The sequence below is a fragment of the Cupressus sempervirens genome, chromosome 5, assembly GCF_028749045.1.
Source record: "Cupressus sempervirens isolate cs-2001-9-10 chromosome 5, ASM2874904v1, whole genome shotgun sequence".
NCBI lineage: Eukaryota > Viridiplantae > Streptophyta > Pinopsida > Cupressales > Cupressaceae > Cupressus > Cupressus sempervirens.
Window position 1 is genome coordinate 234,291,044 of NC_143122.1, and position 23,533 is coordinate 234,314,576.

Sequence of the window (23,533 nt, forward strand, 5' to 3'; positions counted from 1 at the left end):
TATCTTGAAAGAGATAAGGAAAGGAAAATTTGATGAAAAAAGTGATGAAGGCATACTTTTAGGCTATTCCAACAAGAGCAAAGCATATAAATGTTTGAATCTTGCTACTCACAAGGTTATAGAAAGCGTACATGTAAAAATTGTTGAGTTTTCATAAAAGAGTAAAGAACAAAGTAGAAAGGAACCTAAAGAATATAATTTTTTTGTTTAGTTTTAGCCTGATACTTTACCAAAGACACAAGAAAATGTGATTGGTCAACAACAGATTGCTCCACCACAATAGATTGTGCTACTCGAGTCACCTAAGTCTACAGTGCAACCTGAGTTGTAGCCAGTGCAACCCAAGTTGGAGATAAATCAAACCGAGTCCCAGAAAGAGGAACCAAAGTCACAGTAAGAGGAAACTAAGTCTTAGATAGTGGGATCTAAGCATAGTCTACAAATTCATAGAATCTTTGAACATGGTGAACCAATTGAAACAAATCCAAAATCTAGAAGAAAGGAACTTGTACTTGCTAGATATGTTAGAAGACATCATGCACTTGAACAAATAATTGGAGATCAGATAGGAGGCACAATGGAAAGGAAAAAAATAAAGGACCTATATGTCTACTTACTGAATTTGAAACTAGAATTGTTAAAGATGCATTAAATAACGAAAGTTGGATAGAGGCAATGAATGAAGAGATTGAGAAAATTGAAAGAAACAAAACTTGGACTCATGTTACTAGACCCAAGGAAAAAAATGTAATTGGTACAAAGTGGGTATTCAGAAACAAAATGAATGTAAATGATGAAGTATCAAGAAATAAGACAAGGCTAGTGTTAGTTTGTGGTGACTGATCAGGGAAGTTTTTTACATACTTCATAAATTCTTTAGGGCTTAGGGCATCACTCCAAAAAAATATTTTAGGGCCCTATTTTATGAAGATTTTGGGCTGACATATAATTATTAATTTTAACCCTAAAGAAGAAAAGATACTTGTATAAAAGAGCTTAGGGTTATGGATTGTTTCATTGTAGTGATGCAAAAATTGGTTCTTGCGGTGGTATTGTGCTGTAAGGGATTATAGATTGTAATTAAGTTGTAATCACTAGATCGTAATAATATTAGACTTTCTGTTTGGTGGATGTAGCCCAGAGATTGGGTCAACCACGTTAAATCTTGGTGTCTTGTGTTATTTTATGTGTGATCTATTATTTTCCAATATTGGTTATATTTGCATGTAATCATTATTTATGTCTGTGGTTTAATTCTAATAGCTAGTGCGTAAAGGATATGCTCAAGAAGAAGGAACAGACTATGGAGCAATATTTTCTCCTATTGTTAGACTTGAAGGGGTCAAAACACTACTTGCATATGCTACATTTAAAGGATTCAAAGTGTATAAAATGGATGTAAAATCAGCTTTCTTGAATGGAATTCTAGAGGAAGAATTTTACATTGATCAGCCTAAAGGTTTCATTGATCCAAATAAAAGAGACATGGTTTGTAAGTTACACAAAGCTTTGTATGGTCTTAAACAAGCTCCTAGAACATGGTATGAGAGGCTACATAGATAACTAGTAAAGATTTATTTTGAAAGAACCAATGATAAAAATAGTCTGTATATTAAAGAAGGACCACAAAATAAGACATTGTTAGCAGAAATATTTGTGGATGATATATTATTCGCAAATCATGATAACTTATGCAAGTCATTCTCTAAAAAAATGAGGAAAGAATTTGAAATGTTAATGTTTGGAGAGATAAAAATCTTTGTTGGTTTGCAAGTCCATCAAATGAAGGATGACATTTACCTTACTCAATCAAAATATATCAAGGAGATATTGAAGACCTTTGGAATGGAAGATTTCAAACTACTTGGAACACCTATGTCTACTGGACATAAACTATCTAAGAATGATGATTCAAAAGAGATAAATCAAACTACTTGCAGATCTATGATTGGGGAACTTTAGTATGTTGTTCACACATGATCTGATATTTCATTAGTAGTTGATATAGTTGTAAGGATTTATGCAAATCCTAGAGAAAGTCATATGATGGCAGTTAAAATGATCATGAGATATCTAAAAGGCACTCAAGAATATGGTCTGTGGTATAAAAGAGGAGGAAAATTTGAGTTGAAATCCTTTACAAATGTTGATTGGGCTAGAAGAATTAATGATATGAAAAGAACTAGTGGAGGAGCATTCTTTCTTGGAAAGAGGTTAGTATCATGGACAAGTAAAAGACATCTCTCAGTCTACAACTGAAGCATAATATGTTGCTACAATAGTTAATTGTTCCAACATAATTTGGATCAAGCAACTATTGTTAGGAATGAAGGAAGAAATCAAGGATCCAATGGTTATCTGTTGTGATAACACAAGTGCAATCAATATATCCAAAAATCTAGTAAAGCACGCCAAGACAAAACACATTGCAATCAACTATCTTTTTATGAGAGAATTAGTTCAAGATAAAGAGGTAAGACTAGAATATGTGAACACAAAGGAGCATATTGCTGACATATTTACCAAACCATTACCTAAGGATGTAGAATATCCAAGGAGCTACAAAGATTATTTTGATCATGGAGGATCCAGAGGATAAACTAGAACAATGATCTGAATTTGCAAATCAATTGCTTCACTAATCAGGTCAATCATTATTACTCTCTAACAATTGTAGTAGTGACAAAACCTCTTAACAGTCATTTTGTAAATCCTCTAACAAGGTGGCATTTCTAGATTGAAGTGTCTTAATACTTCTAACAAGGCCACTCCTAATAGGGTGCTTCAAATTCTTTATCAAGGTCACACCTAATAGTGTATTTTGTAACCTTTAATAGGGTTGGCTCCTAACAAGGCTCACTTCAGAAGAGTAAAAAGTTGTAACTAGTTGCACTAGTGGTTTTCCCAAATTGGGTTTCCACATTAAGTCTTGGTTCTCTTGTGTTCATGTTATTTTCTTACTTCTTTATCTTTCTACAACTAAGTTACTAAAGGGTAATACACGTTACTGTCTCAAGATTACTTTGTCAACTGAGTTATAGTTAATATTTAGTTCTAATTGAGCTAGGATTGAGTTAATAAGAAGTTTGTATTGGCATCTAAGGGATTTGGAGTTTTTTTAGTGGTAATTGATTCACCCCTCCCCTCTTAGTTACTCCTCTTATATGTCCAACAATAATATCAAAGCTAAGCAGATATGGTTTGAAGGGGACTCACTAAGTATTCTAAATTGTCTTTCTAAAGCTTTGGTTCATTCATGGTCCATTGATAATATCATCAAGGAAGAAAAATATCTTTTAGTTAAATTCGATAACATTTACATATCCTACTTATTTAGAGAGGTGAGTACAATAGTGGACTCATTTTCCCATGTGGAAATTAAAAAGGGAATCATCTCATCATGGAGCCACGAGTATGAGGTTAATTATGAAACTAAGGGGCTAATTAATCATGATAAGACATGATCAAGAAAAAATACCTTTCATTTATTTCTATTTAGAATGAAAGAACTTTGGGAAACAAAATGTAATAATCTTGGGAAGCATTTGAGCTAGAATGGTGTGATAATAATTTTATCCCACATTTTATGGGTAGTTCTAGTTTCATTTCTTTTTGGCGAGGCTTCATTGATTGTAAATTATTTTGAACTTGGCTCTACAACTTGTTAAACATGATAGAAAATTAGGAAAAGGCAACCTGATAGCTATAAGAAATCAATGAAAGAGAAGGAAATGTGGGAGAAATTAGTAGAAGGGGGTCTCACTTCTTATATGGAGAAGATAAAAATGGTGAAACCAAAGGTCATAGATTTTTTCTTAAGAGGCTGGAACAATGGTGAAGTCAACTTGGGAGGCAGAAAATTGCAACTCAATGTTACAAGTATGGTAGAAATTATAAGGCTCAGTGAAAAAGTTAAGCTTTTCTTCCAAGATCTTAAGTATTCTGAAATGACCGTTAAGAAATTCCCCAAAGAAACAGACGGTTAGTTGATTAAAAGGGAGGGTGGTATTAATGTTATTGTATCTATTAAGATACTTTGGAGGCATGTTCTTATTGTTGTAATGGAATATATTTTTCTTGATGGGAGATATGATAGGGCCCATACTTAATACTTTGTGCTTTTAAATCACTTTAGATATAAAAAGGGTGTGTTTTCCTTTTTTATTTATTGCACGTTCTTTCTCTCATAGTATTAGTGCTTTGAGATCTAATCCCAACAAACCCATAATGTATGAGGGTTTGATGAGAATGATTTATATTGATGTTAAAAAATCTATCCCTGATCTAGTTGTAAAGAACATAGTGGTAAAAATCTAGGGCCAAGGGAAAAAATGGGGAACAGTTGAAGGATTTTAGGGGAATCAGGGCTAGAATCCCCTAGTTCCAACAAAATCATGAAGACTAAGGTTAATTATGTTGAACTTGGCTATGAAAATAAAGAAAATAGTAAGTATGAATTAGAGAAACAAGAGATTGAAGGACATGGGAAAGAGGAGATGGAAATGGATAACTTAGAAGAAGTTGAAAATTTTGATCTGTGGAAAGACTGTTTGGAGGTGGCAATCTCCTAAGATCCCCTCACTCTCTGTGTTCTACTCAAAATGAGATAACATCTCCTTTGACAAAAGATACAGATATTTGGGTTACTTAGGATGAGTTGAGAACCCCTGTGACTCCTAAAATTAAAGAAAAACTTGTCCCCTTAGAATGAAGAGGATGATGAAGAACCTAGAGAAGCAATTACGCTCGTTGATTATGCATAATCTATTGATCATGGTGTGTATATCTCTCTGAGAGATATTGAAGGGAAAGACAATGAAGGCCTATCTCCTAGCATGAACCAATTTGAGAAAATAGATAAATCTTTTTGGGAGGAAAAGAAGAAGAGGAAGGAAATAATTCCTATGTTTCAAGTGGTGGATGAGGAGGAGATCAATGTTAAGCTAAATGAGGATAACATCAAAAACCTGGTTGTTGATCCTCCCCATGGTGTTCTGCAAATTGCTAAAGCGATTTCTCTTTATTTGCTAGGATTGGAGAAATGGACTTACACTCTTTAAAAATGCTAAATTTGAAGTATAGAGTGTTAGTAGGGAAATTTGAGGAGATGTAGGGAAAATGGACAAGAAAGGGTAGAAAGAGAAGGTGGGTGAATAGAAGGGGAATATGGAGATAATAGAAGAGATGAGCAAGAAGATTTAAAAAATGGAAAAAGTGACTAAGGATATACTGAACAAATTCTAGGATTTGTTAGATACTATGATCAAGTGTAATTGAACATGGTACTAAGCTACATAGATTAGGATAAGGAGGTGAAGGTTGTGCTCAACCTTGAGGATGCTGCGAAGGAAGACGTTGAGGCTAGACCTGGAAAATGTACCCATTCCAACACAAAGAAGAAGCAAAAGAACGAGATCCAAACTAACCAAAAATACATCAAAGAGGTCATAGAGAAGATAAAAAGAATGCAATAAGAATTGAAAGATAAGGTGGAAGAATTAGCCTAGACTTTTCCACCTTATTCTTGTCCCTTATTTTTTTTTTGCTTTAGTTAGGTTGTTCATTTTTTAGTAAATTGTTGGTTTTGGTACTAGTTGTTGCCAGGTTCTACTAGTTGTGGCTATGAGTGTGTTTGTTGGCTAGATTTTTGTTTAATTTTGGGACTTAAATTTTATATCTTTATGTACAATAAGTGGGGTTTACGGTCCATTATAAAAAACCAATTTTAGCATTGATAAAAACATTGATATTGTCACATAAAAGAGAAATAGTTTCATCAAATAGTATTTGAATTTACTTCAATGTTTTTTATCTATAATATTTGAGTCTTACATAAATAAACAACAATATATTTAACTTTAATAGTACACATAGACACAATATTTTATTTCTTACTTGACAAAGAAATCAACCTAGGTTTAAGGAAAAAAATATACCTCTAGCTATTCTCCTCCTTTCTTCAATACATCCATCCAATCAACATATGCATAAGTCATCAATGTAAAGTATGATTTCTTGGGGTATCACAATCCAAAGCTTCACTAGAATCTTATTGAAATATTTCTGTAAGACAAAAACATGCAAGATATCAAATAAGATAGAAGCCAAATATAAAAGTTCATCAATCATTGATATGAATTTACTTTCATTAGTGATAAGATAGAAGCCAAATATGATATATGAGTGAAATTTAAAACTATATTAAATAAATATTAAATTTTTAAAATATAATATGATTTAATATTGTATAGATTTATATGATAATAAACATTAAATTTAACTTCAATTATAAAATTTCTCCCATAAATGTAATAGATAATATAAATTAATTATATAATTATATAATATCAAATAATTTACATTATTATGTAGGCAAGAGCCTACAACATAAACATAATGGTAAATTGTCAGCCTCTTAATTGAGAGGTCTTAGGTTCAAATCTACTCAAGCTTAACTAATAATCACAACAAATAATAATAATTAACCTTGATTTTGACCTCTTACTGATCAAAAAAATAAAAAATAATTAATATCAATTTCTTTTTTGGAAGGCAATAAATTTCTAATACAAAATATTGTATAATTACATATCACTTTTTTGGAAGGCAATAATTTTTTTAATACTAACTATTCTTAAATATTAATTACAATTTTTTAAAAACATATTTGACTAAGATTTGGATTGAAATAAACCAATTTTAAAATTTTTTTTAGTTAAATATCTACTAAAGCAATTATTATGAATTCTCAACTTTAAATTATTATTTATAGTTTGGTTGGTAGGGAGAAAAATCTTCAAAAAATAAAATATATCCAATTATAAAATTGTAGAATAATTGTAATATTTTTATTTTATTGTAGAATTACATTTTATCATATTTTTAAAACATTTCTAGAAATTAGTTAGAAATAATAGAAACATTGATACATAGATTTTTATTTTACTCTTCTATTAGTATCTTATTTTAATTACGATGATATATTTTTTAAAAATAGAAAGAAATTTTTTTGTAAATGTGCAAAATATGGTGGTTGAAAGAATATTTTTAGACTTTTATTATCTTATCCTATTTTTTACAAATAAAAAGGAAAAAATTGTGAATGTGCAAAATCTAGTGGTTAAAAGAATATTGTTAGATAATTAGGGAATACATAATTGCTAGGAAGTAGATATACACTAGCTTAATATCAATTGTAATTTTTTTTAGGTAAGCTTATTTATTTTACAGTTTTGTTCTAACATATAATAAATATATGGGCACACAAATAACAAATTCATATTAGATTCTAGCATCAAGAAATTTATTTGTGTTATTTTGGGGATTACTTCAACCAATGTTCTATTGAATATATTAGATAAATATACCATAAAAATGTTATAACATAAAGATAATAGAAATTAAAAGAATGTTTAAAAATATGTTGAAAATATTTACATTCATCAATTGTCTATTGAAAATTCTCTTAATTTTAATAATAACTACAACTAAATAGATTATAGTGAAAATTATATATATATATTCAATTAATTAATAATTAAAATGTTATTTGTATGTTTGAAATGGAAATGACTCCCTCCATGTTAATGGAAATAGAAAGACAAAATGAGGCATTTAGAAATGGAGGGAGGAAAAAAAAGATACAATTACACCATGTTTTCATTTTAAGTAGTAATGTGTTCCCATGCAATGTAAAAATTGTAAGAAAATAAAAATTCAAAATCTTTTCCTACTTTTGTGGAGCAACTATTATTTAGCAAATAAAAATAAGCTGTGGGAAAAGATGGGGGTGGGGGAAGGGAGGGTGCAGGGGGGGGTTTGGAAATAAGTAGCTGTTAGTGTAGTTTTTTATTTTTCCTATTTTGCTAGGTTTTTCCTATACTTTTAATAATCTCGCTTAGGTTAATAAAGTATGTCTTATTAGGTGAATGGTTGTGAGGTGTCACCTTCCTACATGTGAGCATACATTAGCGATCTTGGGAAGATACTTTGTTATCTTTAGTCTGATAGATGGTTGCTCCTCATTGGTTGGTGTTGCCACCTCCTCCCTCTTCCTAGCCTATATAAGCATGCTACCTGGCTTGTATTTGTATCTCTTGTTTTTGCATCCTCTTAATGCTATTTTGCTTCCAGCATTTGCATTACTCTCTTGGAAACTAACTCTATGATGCTATTTTGATTTTGTATCATTTGCATTCATAGTTTAGATATTTATTCTTTGCACTAGTTTTCTGGGTTATTAATCTTTTTAGATTCTAACATGGTATCAGAGCTTTCTATGTGCAAGAGTGGATTTTAGTTTCCTTATTTGAGAGATTCGGGGGGAGCTAATAAATTTTATTGTAGTTTTTGAAAAATGAAGTATGCTCTTCTCTTGCATCTTTGGATGATCTTGAGAATCAGAAAAGTTTTGACAAAAATGATTTTTCTCTAGGGTTTCAATATCAAATCTGACAACCAACTTGCATATTTGGAGTTTTCAATCAGTATTGCAGGTTCCAGCATGCCATTAATGGACTTAGGAAGCTGATCCAGCATTTGCATGTCATATTTTGGTTGCTGGGGTCGTTTCTTGATTTTTGGAGCCATTTTTTACTGTTAAAGGCGTCTGATTTACACTACATCAACATCTTCTATACATCAGCAAGGAAAACGATTTCTGGGTTTTATTTCCAGCCCCGAAAAACCATCTAGGTATCTTTTAGATTTTGCATGCAAGCTGTATATTTTGTAGAATCGAGCATGCAAAGCTACAGCCATACCCCTCTCCGTTGGCAGTCGCAGATTTGAACGCAGTTTTCAAATGTCTCATTCTTGCTCATACTGACTCTGATTTTGATGATTCTTGTTATGAACTTGACTATTCTTTTGTGCTTTATCCATTAGTGGAGTTGTTTTTTGATTTTCATGCATGAATTCTTCAGAAATTGCAGATTCTCAACCGTGACTGTGCACAGTTCTCATTTTGGAAACTTTGGAGGATCATAACTTTCTCATACGTTCTCGTATCGAGGCGATTCTTTTTTTCAAAGTGCATGATTTTTCGAGTAGATCGTAGTGGTGCTATTTTTTCCTTGATTATTGTGCCCAAGTTTCACTTTTAGCATATGCTCTTCATGAGGAGGCCCTATCAATTTTTCTTCCATAACTTGAGCTTACAAATGTATTTTTTTGATCTGAAAAATGTGTCAGAAAGCTGGTTCTAAGACGAAAATGATGGTATAGGTTTTTTTAATTTTTGTTACAATCTGGTTGCCTATTTTGGCAGTCAAAGCCAGATGTTCTATTTTGCCTTTCGGGAGCCATATCTCGCTCATTCAGACTCTTTTCTGGGCTCGCCAGATATCATTGGAAAGCTGATTCTATGAGTTATTTAGTTACAGAGGTATTTTACCCAGATTCTACTCCAGGTTCTTTCTCCTTTGAGTTTTACACTTTTGCACTCTGGTAGATTACTTGGATTCTACAGGTCCTGGAATCTCTTCTTCTGTTCTTTTGGCTCACTCTTCTTTCTAACTTCTGAGCATTGTATGCTTCTATTCTATTGCATTCCTTTTTTTGTAAACACACTGAGATAAAGTGCCTGCTTTTACATATCTGAGATCTTGTACACCTTGTGTTTGTTTATACTCACACTCAGTTATAAAGTGCTATGGGGGGTCATGATGTTTTGCCATTTTATGCTTATCCACCTTTGTCAAGTGAATTTTTCTTCCACAACAATAGCCCATGTAGTGTGTTGGTGACACCGACCTTTATCCTGTGCTTGTACTTCTATTGCACTATTGGTGTTCCTGATTCTTCTTCTTGCAGATGTTTTTGGCATTGCATTTTAGTGTTCCTGTCACCCCTCTCCCTATTTACCATTTTGAGGGGGTTCACCTATTGGCTCTATTGCTTCTTTGGTTCGGTTGAGTGATCTACGTATTCAGTTTTTGTTCCTATGTACTAGGCGGATGCAGTGGCTAGGCACCTATGCATTTCGGTGAGATGGTTCATCTACTATATAGACACTCATTCATTCCTGCCTTTAGAGGTCACCTCTTCGATTGATCAGCTCTTCAGACTTCATCTTCTCTACTTGGTCATGCACTATTTCAGTGGGGGTCCTAGCAGTTTCTTCTAACAGTGTTTGCAGCTTCATGCTTCAGAGATGCTTCATGCTCTTTTTTTGTTCCTCTCTTTGGGACATTTCCTAGATTGGAGGCTTAGTTTCCTTCATCTAGTTCTTTTTCTTGTATTGGGTACCTGATCAGGCCTTGTTGCCGGGACCCATTTTTCTGCTTTCATAGCTTTGCTAGGTTAGCATCCACCTAAGCTTCACTTATGGGGGGTGTTAGTGTAGTTTTTTATTTTTCCTATTTTGCTAGGTTTTTCCTACACTTTTAATAATCTCGCTTAGTTTAATAAAGCATGTCTTATTAGGTGAATATTTGTGAGGTGTCACCTTCCTACATGTGAGCATCCATTAGCTATCTTGGGAAGATACTTTGTTATCTTTAGTCTGATAGATGGTTGCTCCTCGTTGGTTGGTGTTGCCACCTCCTCCCTCTTCCTAGCCTATATAAGCATGCTACTTGGCTTGTATTTGCATCTCTTGTTTTTGCATCCTCTTAATGCTATTTTGCTTCCAGCATTTGCATTACTCTCTTGGAAACTAACTCTATGATGCTATTTTGATTTTGCATCATTTGCATTCATAGTTTAGATATTTATTCTTTGCACTAGTTTTCTGGGTTATTAATCTTTTCAGATTCTAATAGTAGCAACTGCTTATTAGAAAAAAATGACACATGTCTTCACCACACTTTTTTCATCCTCTTTTTATTGCCTATATTTTACTTTTTAGAATTATTTGCAAGAGAAATGTTTAAAAGTTGATTTAATTTATTTTTTAGAACACTGCTTAAAACTATGAAGCAAATATTTTGATCCATGAGGCCACAAGATCCACAAATTGTGCCACAAAACAATGAGTAGCTGCTGCTAGCAAAAATAATCTGTGGCTATCCTCTAGACAAACTATGTAATTGACCAATTTTCAAAAAAATTGAAAAAACATTTGATCTTTGTGATTTTGATAGTTTGTAGTCCAAAACAACCAAAAAAATTGACCAAAAAATGTTCCTTAATGAATCTGGAAAAAAAACAAATTTGACTTTGTTTTGTCTTTTTGTACAGTTTGAAGATTAGCCTGGTCCTTAAAAATGAAGGGAGAAAAAAAAATACAAGTAGAGAGGGAGGGACGATGAGATAGAAAAGACAGAGTGATTGGATAGAAATAAAGATTCTAAATTTTTTGAACACATGCTGCAAGAAATGAATAGAGAATGTGTGAGTTTATTTCAAATTTAGCGGCAAGGTTTCATACAAACATGTCATTCCATTTGGAGCCTTTGGAGTTTAGGGAAAAATATAATAGAGAATGTAAACATCACATTCTAAAATGAGACCCTGCCGAGAAATGCGAAACAAGGGTGTCAAAATCCAATAGCGGACAAGTTTTAGATAGTTTTTAGACACCGCGGACTGTAGATCTATGACGTCAGATCGTGCATTTCAAATTTAAAAATTCCTTCAGCTCTTTTATATGATCGAGTCTCTATAATTGAGCTGATTATGGATTGGATAACAAAAGTCTATAATCTATCTCCTCTCTATAATTTAGTTGTGTATTTGGAAACTAATACCTATAATTTGGCCCCTAAATTTAGCCCTTTATTCACTAGTTCTATAAGAGTTATAGCAACTGGAAATTGATTTCTTCTGTAATCAAGTAACAACCTTCTCTGTGGAAAGTATCACTGAAAATGGAGGTGTTCATTGTGATGCTATTATTGGTTCCAGTTCTGGCAGTTAATGCTGAACCAGAATGCCCAATGAATCTCGACTACATTACTAGAATTTAGTGGAACCCATCAACCTGTCATTCAATTTAGACCTCCGAAGACCTTTGTTAGTGAACAGATTGTCCTTCGAGAAAATGTATGCAATTCTGACCCTGAATGCCCAAGTGAGAGGACAAACTAACACCAACAATTGGATAGGTTATCATGGATTGATAACCTTCCTCTAAATTTTTATTGGGTATAGCTCCCTGTGTGAAATATTTAATGAATCAAATGTGAATGCTTTTACCAGAAAGCATAAAAGGATATCAAACATCTACCTATAAATACAGTGTAGATGTGGGAAAAACTACACAACTACAAGAAATTAAACGGTAAATGACACAAAGTCCATTCACCCTGACATGCTACAAAAGATGGAGTCAAGAAAAACATTATCCATCTTCTTGAGAAAGTGCAAAAATGAAGATATGGAGATATAACAACATATTTCAAAGAAAACTAAAGTGACACAAAGATCACAATTAGTGGAAAGTAGATTGCTCAAACTCAAAGTTTTGACAAACAATTAACTCTCAAGTCTCCCTCCTCTGAAAGCATAAAATGCATTAGTATTACAATCACCATTAATAAAATCATGAGGTTTTCTTTGCATTTTAAACAAAATACAACTCTCTTGACACACAGTTCAGAAAAAAAAGAAAGAAAACCCTAGCTCTGCTTCGCACGACCTGCACAAGAAAATGAGATAATGCTTGAAAAATCTAGAACATTTTTCCCCTTAGCTGAAGCACAAAGTCTTCAGTTCCAAAGAGAAAGATTTGTGTCACCCCCCTATCACTGTATTCACAGCCTCTATTCTACTGTAGCTCAAAGTCTCCCAGCCAAAATTCAAAAAATTGGAACCCCTCCATTGAACTTTGCTGGCTCCTTTAACATGCTCTTTTCTCGAGACTTTTCAGTTCATAACTAATTCTTGAAAATTTATTATTTCAAATCATTCCCATGGAAACTTTTCAATTATCCTTCCTCCTTGGTTTTCGATGATAAACTTTATTTAAAGTTTATATTTTTCCACTTTCTTCCTTTTTCTCTCATTTATGTTTTGATAATCTTATAAAACATTGATGTAAATGTTTTATAAGAATAATTTGAAATATTAAATGAGACTTGGACAAGTGGCACATTATTATATTATTCCAATATGAAAATACTTTTGATTCTAGGGGGATTCGAAATAACTCTGTCGAAAACAATGGGTCTCGGTGCAGGAATCATAACTATTTATCCCATTGTTGGATCTTGCTGGATTTTGGATATGTTATCCAAATCTTAGTTTTCCACATTCTCGCTGAGGCGATTTTTAAAATAATGCCTGAGTCAAAAGTTATAGATCTCTGTTTGAGCGTCTATATGACTGTCATAAAATCTGACTTGCTAAACTTGATCCAAAAAGCAAGCTTCTCTTCATATTTTTATGTAAATTCATGGGAAACCTTTGAATGAGAATTGTTAAGTCATATAAATTGCTGCACTTGAAGTTTTTCTTCAAATTGAATCATCAAATCATACAACACACCATTGGTGTGTTCACAGTCTTTCATTATGTTTACATGAGTTGGCTTACACCTCCACATGAGCCTTTGGATATCCATTCTTCAAAGTTGATGAAGCCTGTGGATTTTATGATCAAAGAGCCTTTCAAACCCATGGTGGCCCATTCTCCCTTTAGTCTCCAATACATACATCCATTCTCATTCAGAGCAATAAGTTGTGTTCACACAACATCTTACTTTGTCCACTTCATTCTAGAAGTGATTTCTAATGCATATTGTTTTTGGGGAGATTGGAAAGGCTCATGCATAAGAGCCTCTAAAATTAATAATCAATTCCCATGCTCGAGCATCCTTCAAGAGGGACCAGTGAAAATTATTTAATGATGAAGGTTATCGGTTGACTATGTGTCATCTTGGATACCCTTTGCCAATCATCCACACTGGTATCTGACACCACAAATGTGGATTTGGGATTATTGCAGATTACAAAGGCTGTGGCTTCTTCTTCCATTTTGGTTGGTGCCCAACTAATCATAGAAGCATGAAGGCTTCATCTTGGCATAGGTTCATCTTCTTGCAAGGAAAAATTTTAATGTGTTGATTCATGGCTTTTATCATAAGGACCCAAAAAGGCATGGGTTTTGCTCTCGATCCTTCAAGAATTTCAGTATCTCTCCCTATAATATCTAATACATAGAATACCATCATAATCCTTGTGTAAATGCAAGAGCCTTATGAGCAAACATTTGAAAATCTGACAATGATATATTTATTCATTTTGCATCTGATAACTTTCTTTTATCCATCTATATTTCCTTTGAAACATTATAATCATAACGAAGACATCACCATTTTATGGCAAGGCAGTTGTCCTCAACTCGGATATCACCAATTTTCATTATATGTAGGCCCTGAACATGATTGATTTAGTTATCCATTGATGACTTATACAAACTTCAATATCATCTTCTTCAATAGTTATTTCTCTAGCTCCATTGAACTGATATTTTAATCACAGTCTATATGTATGAATGTCAGAGCTTTGAGTCCTTCCCTGTATATGCCACATTTCCAATATTGTTGAACTTCAAGCTTTCTGTCTTGAATTTGAACTGATTAAAACTACAAATTGAAGTATTGAACTGTATCTCAAACTCAACACTATAAGCCCCTTAATTTGTTTATGTGATATTGCAAATGTTGCACATTCAAATGTCAAAATTCAATTCGTATCAGAAGCTAGGATCTACACTTCAACTTCCATCGATCATGAGCTCGCAAGATGAACATTTCTGAACCACTGAACCACTTTGAACTACTTCGAACTAAAGTTCAAAGTGGTTCAAAAACTCTGAACTTGAGGTTTTGAAACTATGACCATATCGAGCACTAACAACCGTGAAATGTGTAGTGACACATTGAGAAGTTTGTTAGGAGTTGGGTTTGCTCAGCTGCTCTGGGATGAATCTATATTTTATCTCTTTGACAACACGTCCGCCATTGCATGCCAAGAATTTCAGCACTTGTGCCAATTTAAATAAGAAGGGGAGTTTTGGAATAGTGTGTAAGGGAAGACTTGCTAAAGATCATGAGATGGTTGCTGTGAAGAAAATGAAGTGCTCTTTCCATGAAAACCTGCGCCCATCACGGTTAATCAATGCACGGCGAATAGAGGAGGCAACGAACAATTTTAGTACCACCAATTTGATCGAGTAGGGGAGTTTTGACAATGTGTACAAGGGAAAACTTCCCAATAGTCAGATGATTATCGTGAAGAGACTGAAAAAGTGCTCTATCAATGATTTCTGGAACGACGTGGAGATGATGAGCAGCTTTTTCCATCAAAATTTGTTGGCTCTCCGTGGTTTCGACGTTGTTGGTGACGACAAACAGGTCTTCCATGAGCAATTTCTCATTTACGACTACCTTGCTAATGGTAGCCTCGATCAACACATCTTTGGACAGAAAATTAGAAATGGGAGAGCAAGACTGACATGGGAGCAGAGGAAGAAGATTATATTGGGCATCACAAAGGGGTTGTGTTACCTGCATTCCGGCATTCGGCTACCGATATATCACATAGACATCAAGGCCACAAATATTCTGCTAGATGATGACATGAATCCTTGCATTGTCAATTTTGGGTCAAAAGTAGCAGGCACGCATGGGTATTTGGCGCTAGAGTATTGCCTGACTGGACTGCTTATAGATCTCTATGATGTCTACAGCTTTGGAGTTCTACTATTGGAAATCATGAGTGGCAGAAAGGCTGTGGATATAACTTGTCACTGCCATATTACCGACTAGGTATGGAAGCTTTTCAGAGAAAATAAAGTGGATCTAGTGATAGATTGGAGAATGCGGGAGAGGGAAGAGGTGAAAACAATGGAGAGATTTGTTAAGGTGGTCATTTTGTGTGCTCATGTAAATGTGGCATTGAGGCCGAGCATGGCAGAAGCATTGAAGATGTTGTAGGGAGAGGCTGTCATTCCCACAATACCAGAAAAGCCTTTGTCTATAGCAAATCACAAAGCAGAGGCCAACGGGACAGATTTTCTCAGATTTTCAAATCCTTCCTTCAAATCATCTGTCAGAGCAAAATATGAGGCCATGTATGCATTCTATCTGCATCTAATGCATTTTCCTGTAGCTACCTAAACTGGGAAAATATTTTATACCACCTTCGAAAAAAATTGTATAGTAAAATGGTTTTCTGATGTTAGTATTTCTTCTCTGCATTTACACTTGCAATGAGACACTAAATTTATGATGTAGGACACATAATATGATGGCACATTTATTCACTGTACATTTTTTGAACTTGATTTTGGATATTATTCTTTGAAGACAGTTGCATGGCATAACAAAACATGCTTTTACCCTTTTGGGATGGTGAAATTCAGTTCATGAAATTAGGTTAATGTACAAAGCAATTGAAGTGATTTAGTCTTTGTCTGCAAATGAAACTGGTTTTATTTTTACCTTGTTTACAAATGTTTTATTTCTTCTGATTGTATTTTTAATCTTTCGATATACTAGTGTAATATATAAAACATTTCATTTCGACTAGTTCCAACCTTTCAAAACTTCCGAGCTTTGTATGTGAAGCTAGAACTACTAAAATGATAAAGAAATTCCATAGCAGGTAACCTACCATTAATATCATTCTAGAAATGAACATGTATGCTAAAATATACATATATGCCAACCTTGCATGGAAATTAATATATTTCAATGCATACTTAGTATATAAAACTCAAATGGTCCAATACAACCCTACGTGTTCCCTACATCTTTTCTAGTCTTGTCTATTTATCTATTATTTTATATAAAACATTTCTTCTTATTTCTTACTATTTTGGGAAACAACCTTAAAGATGACAAATAGTTTGTTTAAATTATTATAAGGTATTTAATTTTTAGTGTCCCATTATGTCAAATTTATTGATTAGAATTTTAGTTTTAAGTAGTTGGAAAGGATCAATAATGCCATATGTTAACATATTTTTGCAGGACACCAATGCAATTTTTAAGAAAGATATTATTAATTAGATTTTTAACATTTTAGTATGTTTTTATAGATGGCAACTTTCATGGTTTTTGACATTCTTAGTTTATTTGTAAACTAATTATGTTTTTTTATAGATAGGAGTTTCTATATTTTTAAAACTTTTATTTTCTTTCAAATTTATTTTTCATGTTCCTAAAAGTTATAAAAAAAAGAAATGCAACTGAAAGTGTTGTAATTTATTTCAAATAATAAAAAAGTTCAAGTTTCATGAAAAGTATTGTATATTTTTTCTATATTTCTTAGGTTTATAATGCTATGTTATGGATAGAGATAATTTTTTGTATGTCTTTCAAATTATTTTGTTCAGAGGCATTCATGGCCATCTAAATTTTGAAAATATATTTTTAATTTTTAAAAACTGATTGATAGTCATTTTTTGTTTTTATTGGTATCTTTTTAGAGTGTATAATGTCTATTCCAATAATTAGATATTTATTGATTTAACTAGGACATGCATCTATAAGAAACCCAAGGAATACATGGATAATAAATCAAAAGTAAAATTTAAATAAATTTTACTAATATACTAAATTATATAATAATTAAAATTTTATATGCATTTCAATAAGTTTTTAAATAATTTCAGTTTTTCTTTACACACTCTCTGAGTTATAAAGTTTGTACAATGAGCAGTTTGGACTCATCATAGATTGAGTAAGATGATATTACCGAGTTTTAGGTTTGCCAAGTTTCTTATAGAAGGCATATGCTATATCGACCTTCCATTCAATATGTTCTCTTACTTCCTATACATAGGGAAATGTTGTTGGATAGTGATTTCTTGTTGCATCATTTGAGAAAAGTTCATTTCCCCTATGGAATGATAGATTGATAGATGATTTTTTAATGTCCACGAGGCTAAGACTAGCCTATAGGACAATCTTCCAACTAAACCATAAATTGTATTTTATCATCAACTTGTTTCAAATTTCATATCAAACTCATTTGATTTAATTCAATCTTAGCCTGATGTAAGAATTTGGTTCCTATATGTGTTTGTCGTTGGGTAATTAGTAAAGATTTATTGTTAACTTCAATCCAAAAATTTAATTTCTAGAATGGGGATGAGTATATTATCAAAATAAATAATTACTACAACCAATTGATTGACACAAACCAAGAAGAAGATATTAGAAACTTATGGAATACATGTGTGGTTTTTCCCATCTATCCACAACCAACAACTATCGTCTACATCTAATTGCATTTAATAAATGTTGTTGATTAAGAGTTAAAATAGGTTTTTTACAAGGGACTTGAAACCCCAAGAGTTAAAACCTTAGATCCAAAAATTCAATCCAAAAATAAAATAGTACCTAAAAGAACTAGTACACCCAATACAAAATCAACAAGAAAAAACCTACATCCAGGCAACCAAAACAAGTTAATAAAATAAAAACAAACACAAGAAATCAAAAGATAAGAACTACCAGTGTGCTTGAAGGCATGACAATTCCTTGACTAGCTCCTCCTTGAGCTCTTTAATTCTATGGATGGCTTCCTTAATGTAGATTCTTGATTAGGAATAGGGCTAGCTGACCAACTTCTTCTTTCTCGTACTCATTCTGATACATTTCCATAGACTTGTTGTATCCCCATTTGCTTTAGTTGCCTCTAGACCATGAACCAATAACTTACTAGAATTTTGATCCACCTTCCCCACCATCTTACTTAGGTAATCCATAGTCACCTCCATTACCCCTTGACTACTATTGGTAACATAATTAACCAAATTCTCCATTTTGTTGATTCTTTCCTTTAGGTCCTCAAACCCTTTATCTTTATTACCCTTATCCCCATCCTTAACCTTCTCACTCCCATCCACCGCTATACTTTAGATCTCTTCCATTTTAGCCTGAATAACTCTATATTTAAGGTTTAGTATCTTAAAGGAGTTCAAATTCTATTTCCCCAACCAAAAAGTACAAAGAGAAATACATTTAAGTGTTTGTAAAACCCCAAAGGGACTGTTGACTTTAACATCCCTCAAATTATCCTCCAAAAATTTAATGTTAACCTCATCTAGGTCGACCATTTTGAGCATCAAATAGTTTCTCTCATTGTTTTCCTATTTCTTACCCCCATCGCCCTCCTCACCTTCAATCTGTTCTATTCTTTTATTTAATTTCTCTGCAAAGGCTTGAGGATAAATCTAGACACATGCTCAATAGATTCTCCATAATCCACTATGTGGAGGGCCTCTTTTTCAATATCCTCTTCATTCTCATCCACAAATTTTTCTTTCTTCCTATCATTCTTCTTAGTAGGAGGGATATTCCTTCTATAGAGACCAAGAAGACATAGGTGACTAAGTAGTACTAGAGGGCTTGTAAAGCCTTTCAATGGACCCATAAGAATCCTCGCTCTTCCCTTGCTCAAAGGGAGTGCACCAATATGGTGTACAAAAAGGGGGGAATAAGTGGACACCTTCTTTTTTTTTCTGAAATCAAGTAAACCTAAACTTGGATGTAAGGTTTGAGAGTTATCCACTCAAAATGAAAAGATGTGTAAAACATATAAATTGTAGTATTCTAAATCTACTTTTTAAACTACTAGAGTTTTTAAAAAATGGATAAGATTAGGTGGGACAAAATTTGTGCACAAGAAAAATAATTCCTATTTTTTTTTATAGAAAATATAACATAGCTATTTTCATGTGCATCACAAAAGACATAGTTATATTCACTATTTTGTAGATCCCTTTGGTAGGATGATAGTTAAGAGTCATATCTAGAAGTTGTATATTTTCTAATAATTTTTGGATGAGAAATTTTTTTTTATATTATGAGTTATTGAATTGACTAGATCCTAAAATTTTGGTACCTATTTGTGTGAGAATTTTTCATGTTCTCTTTTCTCTCTAGCATCCTAATGATGGATCATGTAGTATGATCCGAAACGTTGATGTAAAAAAATTATACACAATCAAATCCAGAAATTTGATAGCACACCTATTTGTGTGCTGAGCATAACATACACAAAAACAATTGAAAATGGAAACATTTTTTTTTTGTAAATGTGTATAGAATCAAGTGTAGATCAATAATATATAGTTTATTTTTAATATTTTAAAGTATATTAAAAGTTATTAAAAAAATTGGTAGACATATGTCTGTGAGGAATGTCAAGGCATTGGTAAAAGTAATTAAAGTTTACCATGTTAGTGTTGTCTATAAATAAAAAAAATTATATTGTTAGAAAGCTAAGAAGACGTGTAAGATTATGGCAGAAATTTTAGAGATACCCACTTCACCATTAGAAAACTTGATGAAGCCAAAGACAAGAATTCATCTTAGAAGATGAAAAATATCTAAAGGAAAAAAGTTGGATGGAAAACAGTCTCCCAAGCCTTTGGGTCATTTCCCTATGCTATCACCAAGCCATAACCCAATCAAGTTTCTAGGATTCAGATAACCTGACTGGGTTATGAAAATGAAAAAGTGCATCCAAAACCTAATCACGTTATTCAAAACCTAATCGAGTTATTGAAAACCCGATTGGGTTTTGAAGAATTAATTGTAGACTTCACTCCAAAGGGCATAACTTTCACATACAGAGTCTGATTGACTCCATGCAAAATGTATTGAAAATCTATTGAAGAGATCTACAACATGGTGTAGATAAACAAATCCTATATCATCAAAATTTTATTTACCATCAATTTTAATTAAGCATAATATAAAATAGGTGGTCAATATTTTCCAAATGCGTAATCAATAGGTAAACACAAATGATAACATATTTTTAATTCTCTCTCTCAAACACACATACGCAACTCAATCACTAACTAAATAACTCCTAATATATTATCTCTCTTACTAACTCCTAGCCTCTCACATTCTTTAACTAATTCATAACCCCTCCCTCTCTCTAAATTGTTATCCTTAAGTGAGTTCTCTCTCTATGAGTAATCCCTAAGCCACCCCCCCCCCCCCTGCCCCGCCCCTCTCTCTCTCTATCACACACACAAACACACACATCCAATTCTCTCCATATTTCTCACTTTCTTCATCCTATTCCCAAATTTTTCTCTCATATGTCCCTCTCTCTCCATCACTTCATCTCTCTCTCACTCTTTGTATCTCTCTCTCACTCTCTCTTATCATTTCCTCTCTCCCCCTCTCTCTCTAACCCCTTACCCATCTCTCTATGACCTCTAATTCCTAACCACCCTCTCTCTCTCTACATGAAGTTCCCACTTTAAGGATTAGAGGCTAGGGAGAGAGAGAGAGGTGGGTTAGGGATTAGGGGTTAGAAGGAGATGGTTAAGAGGTTAGAAAGGGGGGAAGAGAGAGAGAGAGAGAGAGCTTATTAGTTAGTTAGAGAGATATCTTAGGGGTTATTCAGTTAGTGAGACAAATATTAGAAGTTAAAGAGTGAATAAAAATGTGTGTGTGTGTGTGTGTATGTGTGTGTGTGTGTGTGTGTGTGTGTTTGTGTGTGTGTGTGAGAGAGAGAGAGAGAGAGAGAGAGAGAGAGGATTATGAGTTATATAAAGAGAGGTTAAAAGTTAGTAGGAAGGAGATTAGGAGTTAGTGAGTGAATGAGTGAGTGAGTTTGTGTGTGAGAAAGAGATAGAGGGAGTGAGAGATGGAGAGAGGTGGGATAAATATAAAAGCTATGATAATACTCTTACCTACGTATTCGCTCCATGTTTGGAAAATATTGACTACCTATTTTAGATCATTATTGATTCTAATGGATGACAAATAAAATCTTAAATTTTTTCTATTATTCTAGTTTTGTTATGTTGTATGTCTCTTCAATAGCTTTCAAATGTATTTTGAATGGAGTCAATCGGAGTCTGGATGTGAAAGTTATGGCTTCTAGAGTGAAGCCTATTTTTATTTCTTCAAAATTTGATCAGGTTTTGAAGAGCTTTTTCATCCTAGAAACTGAATCAGGAATTGTTTTTAATATATTTTTGCAAGTCTTGGTAATCAAGCCTAGCTGCATTTTGAAATTTTATATAACTCAATTAGGTTATTCGTAACTTGATTGGGTTATTGACATTTTTGGTTTTTTTTTGGTGTCCACTAAATTGTACACCATCTTGGTGCACACACCCTCAATTGTCTCCATAATAATCAAACCCTGATAAAAAAAAGAGTCCTTAAGCTCTTCTTCAAAATTTCCCCCCATCAATTCTATTTCGATCTCCTTATAGTGAACTATTTTCTTCTTTCTTTTGGTCATCTCTAGAGAAACATCTTCTTGAGATCTGCCATTATCTGTTTTCCCTTACCATTACTACTACCAAGGCTCAAATAGTTTCCTTTAATTTACATAATAGATGACACTAAATGTTGCTTTTTATTTTTTAATATATACTAAAAATTCAAACGCATAAGCACTTTATACAATTCGGGCTTGTTGGGCTTCTCCGTAAAGGCTTTGATACTCCATGTTAATGAACAAAGAAAGTAAAAGTGAAAGTTGACCCTCATCTTATACCTAAATTGGTTTGACATGATGATATGGTAGGTATGGGATCTATCATAGTTCTTGTCAAGTGTTAAAGTGAAAGTTGACCCTCCTCTTGTACCTAAATTGATTTGGCATAATGAAATGGTAGGTATGGGATCTATCATAGTTCCTGTCAAGTATTATATACTCGACAATAAATTTAACACCCTTTTCAATGCAAGTTTAATAAAAGAAACAACATACACCTACCTTTATTCCTTTATTAGTTCCTGACATCCTCTTTTAGAAATATTCTAATAGAAACACCCAAAATTTCCTTGTTATGATAAAAATGCATACCTTTGGTATTCAACCCCATAATGTTCAACATGACCTCAATGTTCAGCTATGATTTACTTTTGACCATGATGATCATTCCAAAACCCCAACCATTGATGAATTGTTATGCTATCTTTGACTTGGAGTCTTTCATCCTATTCAAATATCAGACAATACCACCTTTTTTTAGTTTCTACTAGACCATTTTTTCTTTTATCCATTTCTTATATTTCCATGACTCCCTTATTTTTAGTTTGCCTCCTATTATACTATACTTAGAGACAAAACTCGTCAAATTCACTCTCAACACAACATTCTTAGAAACAAAGGAAGAATGATAATACACAAATAAAAACTAAATACCCACAAAGTGAGGAACCTATACCTTTTCTTTGGCTTTTTACTTGCCAAAGTATCATCATCATTAATTTAGTGTTCTATTACTTTCCCTTTGTTGTTAGATAGATTTGATAAGTCAATAACTTTACTATGCATCTTATCATGATTTATGAGGGATTTTAAATTTTCATTACCACCTATGCTCCATCATTTCAAGAAGCGATAGATATGTTACTAACCACAACATTTTTGAATACGTCACTGATCCCACTTGCTTCTCAACTCCATAAACTTACTTGATATATTCAACAAATTGAGGGCATGAATAGGGAGATTTGCAAAGTTGACTTGATTTGCTAAAGCTTTCCAGCTTGACTCAACAAAGCACCTTTCCAGCTAGCTAGTTTTTATTAAAAATATCAAATAAAGAAGACCAAAAATAATATAGAGGCTTGAGCCCTAGTGGAAGACCA

At 33.0% G+C, this 23,533-nt stretch overlaps 1 pseudogene; it reads left to right on the forward strand.

Moving 5' to 3' along the window:
- Positions 1-15,166: 15,166 nt before the first annotated feature.
- LOC149555333 (putative receptor-like protein kinase At1g11050 pseudogene) lies at positions 15,167-15,712 on the forward strand (annotated as a pseudogene).
- Positions 15,713-23,533: the final 7,821 nt, after the last annotated feature.